Source organism: Thamnophis elegans, chromosome 15 (assembly GCF_009769535.1).
Source record: "Thamnophis elegans isolate rThaEle1 chromosome 15, rThaEle1.pri, whole genome shotgun sequence".
NCBI classification, from domain to species: domain Eukaryota; kingdom Metazoa; phylum Chordata; class Lepidosauria; order Squamata; family Colubridae; genus Thamnophis; species Thamnophis elegans.
In genome coordinates this window covers 15,727,904-15,741,175 of record NC_045555.1, presented here as the reverse complement: position 1 = coordinate 15,741,175, position 13,272 = coordinate 15,727,904, and the positions used below count along the sequence as shown (strand labels likewise).

The 13,272-nt window shown below is 41.6% G+C and overlaps 1 protein-coding gene across 5 annotated transcripts in view; it reads right to left on the bottom strand.

Annotated features, from left to right (window-relative positions):
• ZMIZ1 (zinc finger MIZ-type containing 1) overlaps positions 1 to 13,272 on the bottom strand; it is a 430,799-nt gene that overhangs the window by 365,839 nt on the left and 51,688 nt on the right. For all 5 annotated transcript variants that reach the window (XM_032231512.1, XM_032231507.1, XM_032231509.1 and 2 more), the window contains exon 2: positions 7,394 to 7,507. The gene's annotated coding sequence lies outside the window, so the exon portion shown is untranslated. The remainder of the gene's footprint in view (positions 1 to 7,393; positions 7,508 to 13,272) is intronic.

Genomic DNA, 13,272 nt, shown 5'->3' with positions numbered 1-13,272 from the left:
GGTTTTGATTATCTATCTCCGCCTCTCCAAGGTCACCAGATCTAGCTTCCCGCTTTCACTCAGCACTGCCCTGCTTTAGCCATCTGTAATTAAAAACACTGGAGGTTTTCAAGGAAAGAACAGTCAGCCATTTGTCTGGGATGGCATAAATATTCTGGGTTTTATTCAAATAGAATTTGAAGATAAAGTTTAAGATCTACCATGGGCTAATCTTATCAGCAGCCCACTATTATTTCACACACATCTCCATACTAGCCTAACAGATGTCCAAGAGTAGGAAATGTGGCATAAAATCTGTCTCAGGTGCTTGGTATCTTCAACAGTTACTTTGGTACGACACTGTTTTATTTAGCTTCTAGGGCAGGAGTGTCAAACTCAAGGCCCGGGGGCCAGATCCGGCAGGTGGAATGATTAGTCCTGGCCTCGCCCTCCCCCGGAAACAGCAAAACATGAACCACAGTGCCTCTGCCAATGAAAATGGCACTTGGGAGGGCTGCGTATGGCACTCCCCAGCTCCATTTTCACTGGCGGAGGGCTGCAGGAGGCCGTCACAGCCAAAACGGAGCTTGGAAGCCTATTTTCACTAGCAGAGCGCTTGGGCCATCACAGGAACCCCCAACACAGGTGATGTCGAGCTGGCCACACCCACCCCAGCCATACCCTCCCCAGCTCCGCAAGGTCAAACATAACCTTCATGCAGCCCTCAATGAAATTGAGTATGACACCCCTGTTCTAGAGCAATAAATACCTCTGATAAATTAGTTATTACAACAATTTCTATTAGGCTTCTTTGATGTGAGAAGGCAAAGACATAAATCCCATTAGAGAATAAGTCAACTAAGATCCCTTCAAGGGATCCATGAATGACACCTCCTGATGTTCTCTGGTCAGCTGAACAAAACTGGAGAGGAGGGGTCAGAGGCTGAATTCAATTCACTTGACAAATGCAACTTACCTTCCCAATCCATTCAAATTTTAGACTCATCTCAGAATAACAGAGTTAGAAGGGACCTTGGAGGTCTTCCAATCCAACCCTCTGCTCAAGCAGGAGACCCTATACCATTTCAGACAAGTGGTTGTCCAATCTCTTCTTAAAACTTCCAGTGTTGGAGCATTCACAACTTCTGGAGGCAAGTTGTTCCACTGATTAATTGTTCTAACTGTCAGAAAATTTCTCCTTAGTTCTAGGTTGCTTCTCTCCTTGATGAGTTTCCACCTATTGCTTCTTGTTCTGCCCTCAGGTGCTTTGGAGAATATCTTGACTCTCTCTTCTTTGTGGCAACCCCTGAGATATTGGAACACTGCCATCATGTCTCCCCTAGTCCTTCTTTTCATTAAACTAGCCATGCCCAGTTCCTGCAACCATTCATCATATGGTTCAACATCCAGTCCCCTAATTATATTTGCTGCTCCTGCCGATTACCTCTCTCAGACCAATTAGATCGCACAGGTTAGGTCTCCTCCGGATTCCATCTGCCAGCCAATGTCGGCTGGCGACTCCCCGGGGGAGAGCCTTCTCTGTTGCAGCTCCGGCCCTTTGGAACCAGCTCCCTGTTGAGATCCGGACCCTTACTACCCTCCAGGCCTTCCGCAAAGCCACCAAGTCCTGGCTGTTCCAGCAGGCTGGGGGGAGCTGAGAAGCATCTACCTCCACAGAAATTGTGAATGTTGGTTTTGTTTTTAATATGTTGTCTTTGTCTCGTTCCCCCCTTTCCCTTGTCTTTTGTGAGCCGCCTGGAGTCCTCCAGGAGTGGGCTGCATACAAGACAAATAAATAAATAAATAAATAAATAAATAAATAAATAAATAAATAAATAAATAAATAAATAAATAAATAAATAAAATCTTCTCTGCACTTGTTCTAGAGCAGTGATGACAAACCTTTTTTGGCACTGAATGCCGAAAAGGGACCATGTGCGCGAACCCACAATCCAGAAGAGGAGCTGCAAAGGGGGGATGCAAGTGCTTGCGTACACCGGGAAATGAACTTCCAGTTTCTGGCACGCGCATGTACACTGGCCATCTAGTCTTCCGGTTATTGGCACGCATGCATGTGTAACAATCAGCTGGCTGGCATGCATGCCCATGCCAGACAATATTCTAGCTTCTGGCACTGCCGCATGCATGAAAGCCAGCTGATTGTTGTGCATGCATGCAGTCCAGAAACCAGAAGAGGAACGGGCGACGCCACGCGTGCCAGGCCACATGGCTCTGTGTGCCACTTCAGCACACATGCCATAGGTTCACCATCATGGTTCTAGAATCTCAACATCTTTTATACATCATGGTGATCAAAACTGTATGCAGTATTCCAAGTGTGGCCTTACCAAGGCATTATAAAGTGGTATTAACACTTCATATGATCTTGATTCTATCCCTCTGTTTATGCAGCCTAGAACTGCGTTGGGTTTTTTTGGCAGCTGCTGCATCTCCTCTGAAAAGTTCTCAGTGCTCCTTCAACTTGATTATAAATGTTAAAGGCAGCATACAATTTCCTAACATTTAATTGTAAAAGTCGATATCTATATTTTACATTTCATCTTGTTTACAACTATCTATACTTAATTGAGTAACAGTCTGTTTATATTGCACACATGAAAATGTTGAAATTCATACATATGTACAATTAAGTGATCATGTGGAATTATGCTATTATTAATACTTGTTTTGCAAATATTCCATTCGCCACTGTTGGTGGGCTGTTTTGCCAAATGAATCATAATAATTATTTTTTGCCAGTGTATTAATAGATGTTAGGTAGATTCTAAATGTTAAGTGGATACAAAGGATTTTTTTTTTAAAAAAAAAACCACAATCAACACAATCTTGATTACTTTTCTGAACCATCCACAAGTATGATACCCCTTATTTTAAGTAGATAGTTGATTAAGCTTAACGTCTAAAAGACCACTCAAATGTAATGCAAGCACTAGAAGTGCTTTGTAATAATTTTCTCATTGAATATTGATTCATTTCCTTAATAAATAAAAAATGTATAGATCAGAAGGAATGCATCTGATTTGTTAAAACAAACAGAATTACAGCTAGAAACAAAAATCTAAGAACATTTGTGAAAGTTGTCAAAAGATGCAGCTGCCTTAATCTGCTACAGAGCAGTCTGCGCAACACTGTTCATGAAACCACTGTTTTGACAAATTGCACAGCCTGGTTTGTATTCTCCCGGACACAACAACTCATATAGAACATACTCACAATTACTGGAGTCTTGTGATTATTTAAAAACTTTAAATGACTATGCCCAGAGAAATGAACAGGGTAAAGGTATTGAAAGTGCTGAATTAAAGCAGTCATTAGCAAGAAATGCCACAATATTACTTTTCATGCTAAAATTGCAAGTTCTTTATTGTCTTCATGTTCAGACATGTGGAACTTATCGGAGGTAACCTGATGCTTGCAAATGAGTAATTAGCTGAAATTTAGAAAGGCAGATATAAAAGCAATTGGGGGAAGGAGGGGTAATGCGAAGTTTGTCTTGCAGCCGTTCTTAATTTTTCTCCCTCCTTCCCTCCCTTTCTTCACTGTTGAAAAATATAAAACCTATTATGCTTTTCACTTTTGGGTACACAAAATTATGCCAAGAATGGGGGAAAAAAGAGCCAGAAAGAATAAGACAAAGAAATTAAGGAAACAGCTAAACGTATTTTCCATCAACACTCTTTGCTGTTTTTCTCCAATCCTTTCTATCTTAGCAGATCGTCCTAACTTCCACCATCTCCATGCCCTTCTTCCTCTCTCTCAAAACATTATTTCAACGCAGACTTTAAAAGTTGAGCCAACATCTGTCATTTTTAAATGTTCATTTGTCCCCTGTCAGAATGCTATGGAAGCCAATTTCCCATGCCAATCCAAGTAGCGTTTAAGACTCCAAAACAATATATTTATATTATAAAGGAGACATGTTGCTCCAAGTAAATTTCAGTGTTTTTAAAGCTGTGCGGTGTGTGTGTTTTTTTTAGCATGGACTCCTGAAAATTTTGACATCAGTGATTCACCTAGTATTTTATTATATTATTTTATTTTTTATTGGCCATCCATCTTGCCCCAAGGGAAATATGGGCAGCTTATACCATTTAAAACAACCAATAAAACCAAAGAATAAATTATTTCCAGTAACAATAAAAGTTTTACTCCTATAGGAAGTTAGCACTCACCTCTCTCCTAGAAAAATGAGATATTTTAGGAAATATTAAAAGGGCAGAATATTTCCCCTGAAAGGAAGGCACAAACTCAGTCCCCCCACCCCGCACTTTTGTCAACGGACCATTAAGGCCTGAGCCAATGTATTCTACATAACGAAGGTCTATCTTCTTCAAGCGGAACCATAATCGGAATTGTCCAAAGCCCTTTCATTACATCATCATCCAGCAAGGCTCAACCAAACTTGGGACTCAAAACACAAGCTACAAAATTACCCCTGCACGGCCCCATGGGAGTCTGATAGCCAATCAGAATACAAGCTCAAATTCAAAAGCCCAGAGAGGGCATAAAACCAGGGCACTCTCGCCATCTCTCCCCTTTTCCCCCCAGGACCTCAAACCATGTGGTCCTGTCCACCATTAAACCATCTTTCCAAGCAATCTCCATGTTTCCAGTGTCTTTCTCCCCACTTGGAACTCAACCCAGATGGACATTTTTTCCAACAGTCCAAAGGCAGATTTGCAGGAAAAAATGAAGAAGTAGTCAGATTCCATTCACTGCTCTTTATCTGTATGACTTCAGCTAACCATCAGGATTGTCCCCATTAGTTATACTTACAGAACTGGGGGAGAGATAGATCAATTGAACTCAGCACCTCAAAAAAATCTTCAATCTGGATCAACTAATTATTCCCAAGTAGTCTTTAAAAAGGGGATGCGGTAGTTCAGTGGCTAAGCTTGTTGATCAGAAAGGTCGGCAGTTCGGCGATTCGAATCCCTAGTGCCGCGTAATGGAGTAAACTCCTGTTACTTGTCCCAGCTTCTGCCAACCTAGCAGTTCGAAAGCACGTAAAAACGCAAGTAGAAAAATAGGGACCACTTTGGTGGGAAGGTAACAGTGTTCCGTGCGCATTTAGTCATGCTGGTCATATGACCACGGAAACATCTTCGGACCGCGCTGGCTCTTCGGCTTAGAAACGGAGATGAGTCCTGCCCCCTAGAGTCGGGAACAACTAACACATGTGTGAGGTGAACCTTTACCTTTACCTTAGTCTTAAAAAAATGCTTAACAACTACAAAATACCAACTGGCCAAGAAAAACAGAAGCTCTTCCCTTGAGGAGTGGACATGAAGAGGAAGAGGAAGAGAAGATAGAAGAAAAAAAGGAGCTTTTGTAACCTAAGGTTACATAATCTAATCCATTCAATTTAAGGAATCTGAACAGCCCCCCCCCCCCCCCAAAAGAAAAATAAATAAATGAAGAGGCTGCTTCTACAGGTACTCCTCGACTTACAACCACAATTGAGCCCCAAATCTCCGTTGCTAAGCAAAAACAAAAGGTTTAAGTGAATTTTGCCACATTTTACCACCTTTCTTTCAGACGTTAAGTGAATCACTGCAGCTGTTAAGCGATTAGCCTGATTATTAAGTGAATCCGGCTTCCCCACTGACTTTGTTTGTCAGAAGATCACAAAAGGGGATCCCTGTCCCCCCAAAAGGGGACAGTTGCCATCGTCATCAATATATGCTGGTCGCTAAGTGTCCAAATTTTGATCAGGTGACCACGGTGGTAGAGTAGAATAGAATAGAGCAGAATAGAATAACAAAGTTGGAAGGGACCTTGGAGGTCTTCTAATCCAACCCCCTGATTAGGCAGGAAACCCTGCACCACTTCAGACAAACGGTTATCCAACATCTCCTTAAAAATCTCCAGTGTTGGGGGGAATTCACAACTTCTGGAGACAAGTTGTTCCACTGAGCAATTGTTCTAACAGTCAGGAAATTAATCCTTAGTTCTTGGTTGCTTCTCTCCTTCATTAGTTTCCATCCATTGCTTCTTGTTCTATACTCAGGTGCATTAGAGAATAGTTTGATTCCCTCTTCTTTGTGGCAACCCCTGAGATATCGGAACACTGCTATCATGTCTCCCCTGGTCCTTCTTCTCATTAAACTAGACATACCTAGTTCCTGCAACTGCTCTTCATATGTTTTAGCCTCCAGTCCCCTAATCATCTTGGTTGCTCTTCTCTGCACTCTTTCTAGAGTCTCCATATCTTTTTTACATCGTGGCGACCAAAACATTAGTAAGTGTGAAAAATGAAACCACTTTTTCCAGGTGTCACTTTGAACAATCACTAAAGGGATGATTGTTAAGTGGAGGAATATCTGTATTCTATGCCACCCGTCTTGCATTTAACAATAATCCCACCAAGAACCTGAACAAAAAACCTTTTAAAACAGTCCGTCCTGATCACTAGAAAACATGTCGGGCTGATCTGACAAGCCAGGAAAGGAAAAATAAATAAATAAATGTTTTCATTCAAGCTGAGCAGAGCCATCTTTTCCCCCTCCATCTCCTCAAGCCAACGTTTCTCTGGAACTTTTCAGGGTCAGCAAACACAGAAAGCCGGGCGATTCAGTTAACCAAGATTAAAAAGAATGAGGAGTCCATGCTGCTGACTGCCTCCTCTTCCATTATATTTTACTTTTCTTAAGTCTAATCTCAGCATTCCTCTTCAGTTTATCATTGCCAGTCTGGCCCGATAGCAGAACATCTAATCAACATTCGCAGCTAAATGTTTATGGAAGGTTTGGCCGTGCCTTGGCCTATTTTCTAGGCCAAAACCCGAGGAGAAAAAATCGATGAGGCCACATCTACAAAGGTCTAGAAGGGAAGTCCATTTCCCTATGCAAGAAGAGCAAACCAGAACAAAATACAGGGAGTCCTCGACTTACGACCACAATGGATTGTCCCCCAATTTATGTTGCTAAGTGGGACATCTCTCAAGGGAGTTCTCCCACACTTTCACCGCGGTTGGTAACCTGACTGTGAAGCAAAACTAGCTTCCCCGTTGACTTGGCTTGTCAGAAGGTCACAAAAGGGGGTCGCGTGACCTTGGGACATAACAACGGTCATGTATGAACCAGTTGCTAAGTATCTGAATTTTGATTGCGTGATTATGGTCATAACCATAAAAAAACCAGTCATTTTATCAATTGCCGTCGTAACTTTGAACAGTCACTAAATGAGCTACTGTAAGTTGCCAATAACCTGTATATCTGCAATTTCTCCTTGATATAATTTTCTATAAAATGCAAATTCAACTGAGTCCAATGAAGAAGTTGTGTAAGACTAAATGTTTCCATGCCAATCTCCTTCAGGCCTCACCCATTTTTTCCTACTGGCCCTGATCAGGAAATTTAACAAGCAGAACATTAAATGGGCAAATAATTACCTTTTAACTCTTGGAAGAGGCCAACGTCAATTAACACGCAGGAGCTCTTAACAAACAGAAAGAGGAGGAGGTGTTGGTAGCCCAGAGCAGTTCCTTCAATTATCAAGGTCGTTCCTGACAGGAGAAAAACCAAAAAGAAGGGGGGGGGGGAATAGTTCATTATTAATTTAAATATTTTTATTGAACAGTTTTTCCCCATTTTTAACACAAATATCATCTTTGCAACATTTCCACATCAGTATGCCTCTATTATACTCTTTTTGTCCATACATGTATACATCCATCCATCCATCCATCCATCCATCCATCCATGTATCTATCTATCTATCTATCTATCTATCTATCTATCTATCTATCTATCTATCTATCTATCTATCTATCTATCTATCTATCTATCTCGTCTGTCTGTCTATCTATCTCATCTATCTATCTCATCTATCTGTCTATCTATTTATCTATCTATCTCATCTATCTATCTCATCTATCTATCTCATCTATCTATCTCATCTATCTCATCTATCTCTCATTTATCTGTCTATCTATCTCATCTATCTGTCTATTTATCTATCTCATCTATCTATCTATCTATCTATCTATCTATCTATCTATCTCATCTATCTATCTCATCTCATGTATGTATGTATGTATGTATGTATCTATCTATCTATCTATCTATCTATCTATCTATCTATCTATCTCATCTATCTATCTCATCTCATGTATGTATGTATGTATGTATGTATGTATCTATCTATCTATCTATCTCATCTATCTATCTCATCTCATGTATGTATGTATGTATGTATGTATGTATGTATGTATGTATCTATCTATCTATCTATCTATCTATCTATCTATCTATCTATCTATCTATCTATCTATCTATCTATCTATCTATCTTGGGGGTTGGACTAGAAGACCTCCAAGGTCCCCTCCAGCTCTATTCTGATTGGTTGTAAGTGTGAAAGATGAACATAAGTCATCTTTTTCAGTGCTGTTGTAACTTTTATGGTCACCAAATGAATGGATTGTAAGTCGAGGACTAATTGTAATAATGGTGGACTGAACAGGAGATGGGAGCAGGAAAAAAGAAGGATAAGCTGAAATCTTCATTCTATTTTTGCATCTCATTTGTTACAAAGCCACTTTTCATGTCCTTGCAGTGCCAAGCATTTATTTGTCACTCTAGCTGAGTTGCACCTAAGGCATAGGCATGGAAACACGGCCCGGCGCATGTCAACCACAACAGCTTTAGCAAACGATGCATCCAGCACCCACCTCGAAATCCAATGTGCAATCTGATGAAAACCCAGTTAAAGAGGAGATAGCTGCATTCACAATCCTCTTAACAGAAGTTCTGCAACGGTAGATTTTTCTAATGGGTTTAGGGCCAAACCATTTCCCCCAAGTCATGCTATTAGCCCCAAAATAAATAAATAAAAATGAATGAATCAGCCTGCAGCCAAAGCAGCATGTGCTAGGATTTCATTAGAACTCCTGCTGAGCAGGATAATTTCTGGTCAGAGCTGGGACTTAAAGAGAACCATGATTAAATTAGGCACCTTGGAATATTGGTTTGCGGCTAGGTTCACTTATTTAAATTTCTATCCCATTCTAATCAATACAGCCTTATGATGATTGAACTCTTTTCCTCACCAGATGTGAATATATGCAAATATGTACACACGTGTCAAGATCCCACCCCCAACCTAAATATTAAGAGCCATAACTCATTGCTCACTGCCAGGTGTTCAATCCTGACCGGCTCAAGATTGACTCGGCCTTCCATCCTTCAGAGGATGGTAAAATGAGGACTCAGGTGGTTGGTGGCAAGAGGCTGACCCTGTAAACTGCTTAGAGACGGTTGTGAAATGGTATATAAGTTTAACTGCTATTGCCTTCCTTCCTTCCTTTCTCTCGCTTTCCTTCCCTCCCTCCCTCCCTTTCTTACTTCCTCCTAAAGGTTGACTCTGCCTTCCATCCAGGGGTGGGTTCCCGATGCAGCCACTGCCGGTTCGTTTAGGGGTGTGGTGCGGGCATGTACAGTTTGTGCACGCACATGCGCAGTACTGACAAAATGCTTCTGCACATGTGTAGGAGCAAAAACCAAGATGGCAGCACCTATGGAAACACCGATACAACCAGTTCAGGGGCGTGGCGGGCCGAGTTACTACCTACTCAGGCAAACCGATCTGAACCGGTAGGAACCCACCTCTGCTTCCATCCTTCCAACATCGGTAAAATGAGGACCCAGATGGTTGGGGGCAAGAGGCTGACTGTAAACTGCTTAGAGAGCACTGTGAAGTGGTATATAAGTAAGTGCTATTGCTATCTTCCTTCCTTCCTTCCCTCCCTTTCCTTCCCTTCCCTTCCTTCCTCCTAAAGGTTGTCTCCACTTTAAAATTAGGTAAAATGAGGACCCAGATTGTTGGTGGCATTGTAAACCACAGAGGGGGCTCTAAAGTATTGTTAAGCGGTATATAACTCTAAGGGCTATTGCTATATAGTGACCCTGTTTCCTTTCCTGTAAACGCTGATCCTTTATTTCAGTAAGTTGTCCTTTAGATTCATTTTATTTACTATATATATATATATTATATATATATATATATATATATATATATATATATATATATATATATATATATATATATATATATATATAGAATTGTGATGGCGCAGTGGTTAGAACGCAGTATTGCAGGTTAACTCTGCTCACTGCCAGCAGTTCAATCCTGATTAGGTCATGGTTCAATCAGCCTTCCATCCTTCCGAGGTGGGTAAAATGAGGATCCAGATTGGTGGGGGTGGGGGGGGCAAGAGGCTGACTTTGTAAACCGCTTAGAAAGGGCTGTAAAGCACCATGAAGCAGTATATAAGTCTAAGTGCTGTTGCTATTGTCTCAGACTTCCATCTTTCCAAGGTTGGTAAAACAAAAGCCCAGATGGCTGGGGGCAATATGCTGACTCTGTAAACTGCTTAGGGATGTGATATATACTTTACCACTAAAATGTTGAGCTTCAAGTGGGTGATTCATTTATGTAGCTTTCTTAGTAGAATTCTATAACTAGTTTCTTTTGTTTTCTTCCGGTTTTGTTTTGTTTTAAAAGGTGTGTGTGTGTATGTGTGTGTGTGTGGGGGGGTGTTTCAAAAAAGATCCTTGCCTCTCCCGACCATGGTGATTCAATTCCCAGTTGGCCTCCCCTCCAAATATATCAGAATCCAATGGATGGAATTAAAGTGGGGTTTTTTAAAAAGTTCAAAATAGGAAGGTAGGCTAAAATCTCCATTCCAGGTTACTGAAACCATTTATTTCAACCTAGAAAGACTTCCAGAATAGTTAGAAGGGTGTCAGAACATTTCTGGAAAGACGTGTGTATACACAAACACACACACACACACACACACGGGCAAATAAACACAAATCATTGCAAATTCAAGCTGTTTTGTGCCCTCCCATAAAACAGGCTTATAAGGGGGGAAATCCTCAATGGAAGTTTGCTCAGCTATAAAAGCGGAGGGAGGGAAGGAGAAAAAAAAGAGGGGGGGGCGGAGGATGGAAGGAAGGGACCGAGAGAAAGGAAAAGAAAGGAAGAGAGGGAGAGAAAGAAAGAGGGGGGAAGGAGGATGGAAGAAAGGGAGAGAGAGAAAGAAAGGGAGAAAGAGAGAGGGAGAGGAGAAGAAAGGAGGAGGGGAGAGAGAGAAAGAGAGAATAAATAAATAAATAAATAAATAAGAAAGAAAGAAGGAAAGAAAGAAAGAAAGAAAGAGAGAGAAAGAAAGAAAGAAAGAAAGAAAGAAAGAAAGAAAGAAAGAAAGAAAGAAAAAGATTTTTAGGAATGAAGTACACTTGAAAGCTCCCCCATCCATCTTGAAAGAAATGACAGCACTCAAAATGAAGCCAACCGAAGAGAAGCAGAATCACATTTCAGTTGACTTAATCTTAACATAAACAAATAAAATTTGATGCCAGTGTACAGAAGGGCACAACTTTCTCTGCATCTGTGAAAACCGGACACTCGTAAACGTTTGTAGCTTTGGAAACATTTGGAGATTTGGAAACATGATTACAGTTCAGATGCAACTAACTCATAGTTATGACTGTTACAGTGTCCTGGGGTCACGTGATCCCCTTTTTCCGACCTTCTGACAAGCAAAGTCAAGGGGGAAGCCAAATTCACCTAACAACCATGTTATCAATTTAACAACCGCAGTGATTCACTTAACCACGGGGGCAAGAAAGGTTGCAGAATGGGGCAAAACCCACGTAATCAATGCCTCACGTTAGAAACATACATTTTGGGCTCCCGTTGTGGTCATAATTGAAGACAACCCGTAATACAACATTTAGTATCAAGCCATGGTTAGTTTGGAAATTCTGGCAGCTGAGATTAGCAGCATTCAAATAGCTATATAATTATATCCCTAATTTTTGAGAAATTATTACCGGTATATCCAAATTTCTTCTCCAGGAAGGGAAAACAACAACTGTAAAGCATTGTATTCTACTATTTTTTACAACTTTTCCTAAATAATATTAAGCAATCTAGCCAAAGAAAAAAGGAGTTTTAAAAATGATGATGATGATGATGATGATGATGATGATAATTCTGGGGCTGATTTTAAACTTCATGGCGGTTGCAGCTGATCCGCGTGATTGTCAGAAGCTCCCACACACACAAACACTTTTTAAAGCATTTTTTCCCTACCTTTTCACCCAAACCAGCAGGAAAAAATGCTTTTAAGAGTGGGAAAAAATCTTCCGACGATTGCGGGGCTCACAGCTGAGCCGAACGATCCTCGGAATTTTTAAAAAATTTTTTTACTACCGGTTCGCGACCGGGAGGATTTCACCCCTGGGTCTCCTGTTTGGGTGGGGGGTTGGATTAGATGATCTACAAGGTCCCTTCCAACTCTGTTAATCTGTAATCTGACTGGAGGAGCACTCAGAAGCTTCAGGTGGTACAGAATGCCGCCATGTGGGAGGGAAGTGGGTCAGCTATTCTGCAGGTGTAATTTTCCAGGGGCAATTCAAAGGGGATGCTTGTCACCTTCATAGCTTGGGACCACCCTGCCAGAGGGATCTTTTTCTTCCACCCAATTGTTTCTACCCATCCAATCCAGTCAGACAGGATGAGCATGTTCTGAGGGCCATCAGCCAAGCAATGTCAGCTGGTGGAGAGCAGGGAAACCTGCTTTTCCCAACGTGCCACCTGCTCCCTGGAACATCCCCCTCCAGAGATTAGGATGGCCCTGACTCTGATGGGCTTTGGGGAGGTCTTGGAAAGCCAAAAGCCCAGGTGTGGAGTCCTGAGTGCATGAAGGACTCTTTTTTCTGATTATGTTGACACTGATTGATTAGTATCTCTTAGTTGCCCTTTCTCTCTCTCTCTTATAATTTTAACTGTTTTTATTATTGTTCACTGTTTGAGAAAGGAAGGAAGGAAGGAAGGAAGGAAGGAAGGAAGGAAGGAAGGAAAAAGATGAGGGGGAGGGCAGGAGGAGGAGGACAGGAGTAGGACAGGAGGAGAAGAGGAGGGGGAAGGAGGAAGAAGAGGAGGAGGAGGAAGAGAAGGAGAGAAGGTGGTGGTGGTGGTGGAGAAGAAGAGGAGGAAGGGGAGGGGGAGAAGAAGAAGAAGAAAAAGAAGAGAAGGAGGAGGAGGAGGGGAGGAGGAGAGAAGGAGGAGGAGGAGGAAGAAGAAGGAGGAGAATCAGAAGAAGAGGAAGAGGAGGAGGAGAAAGAGAAGGAGAGAAGGTGGTGGTGGTGGTGGAGAAGAAGAGGAGGAGGGGGGAGAAGAAGAAGAAGAAAAAGAAGAAGAAGAGGAGGAGGAGGGGAGGAGGAGAAGAAGAAGAAGGAGGGGGAGAAGAAGGAGAAGAAT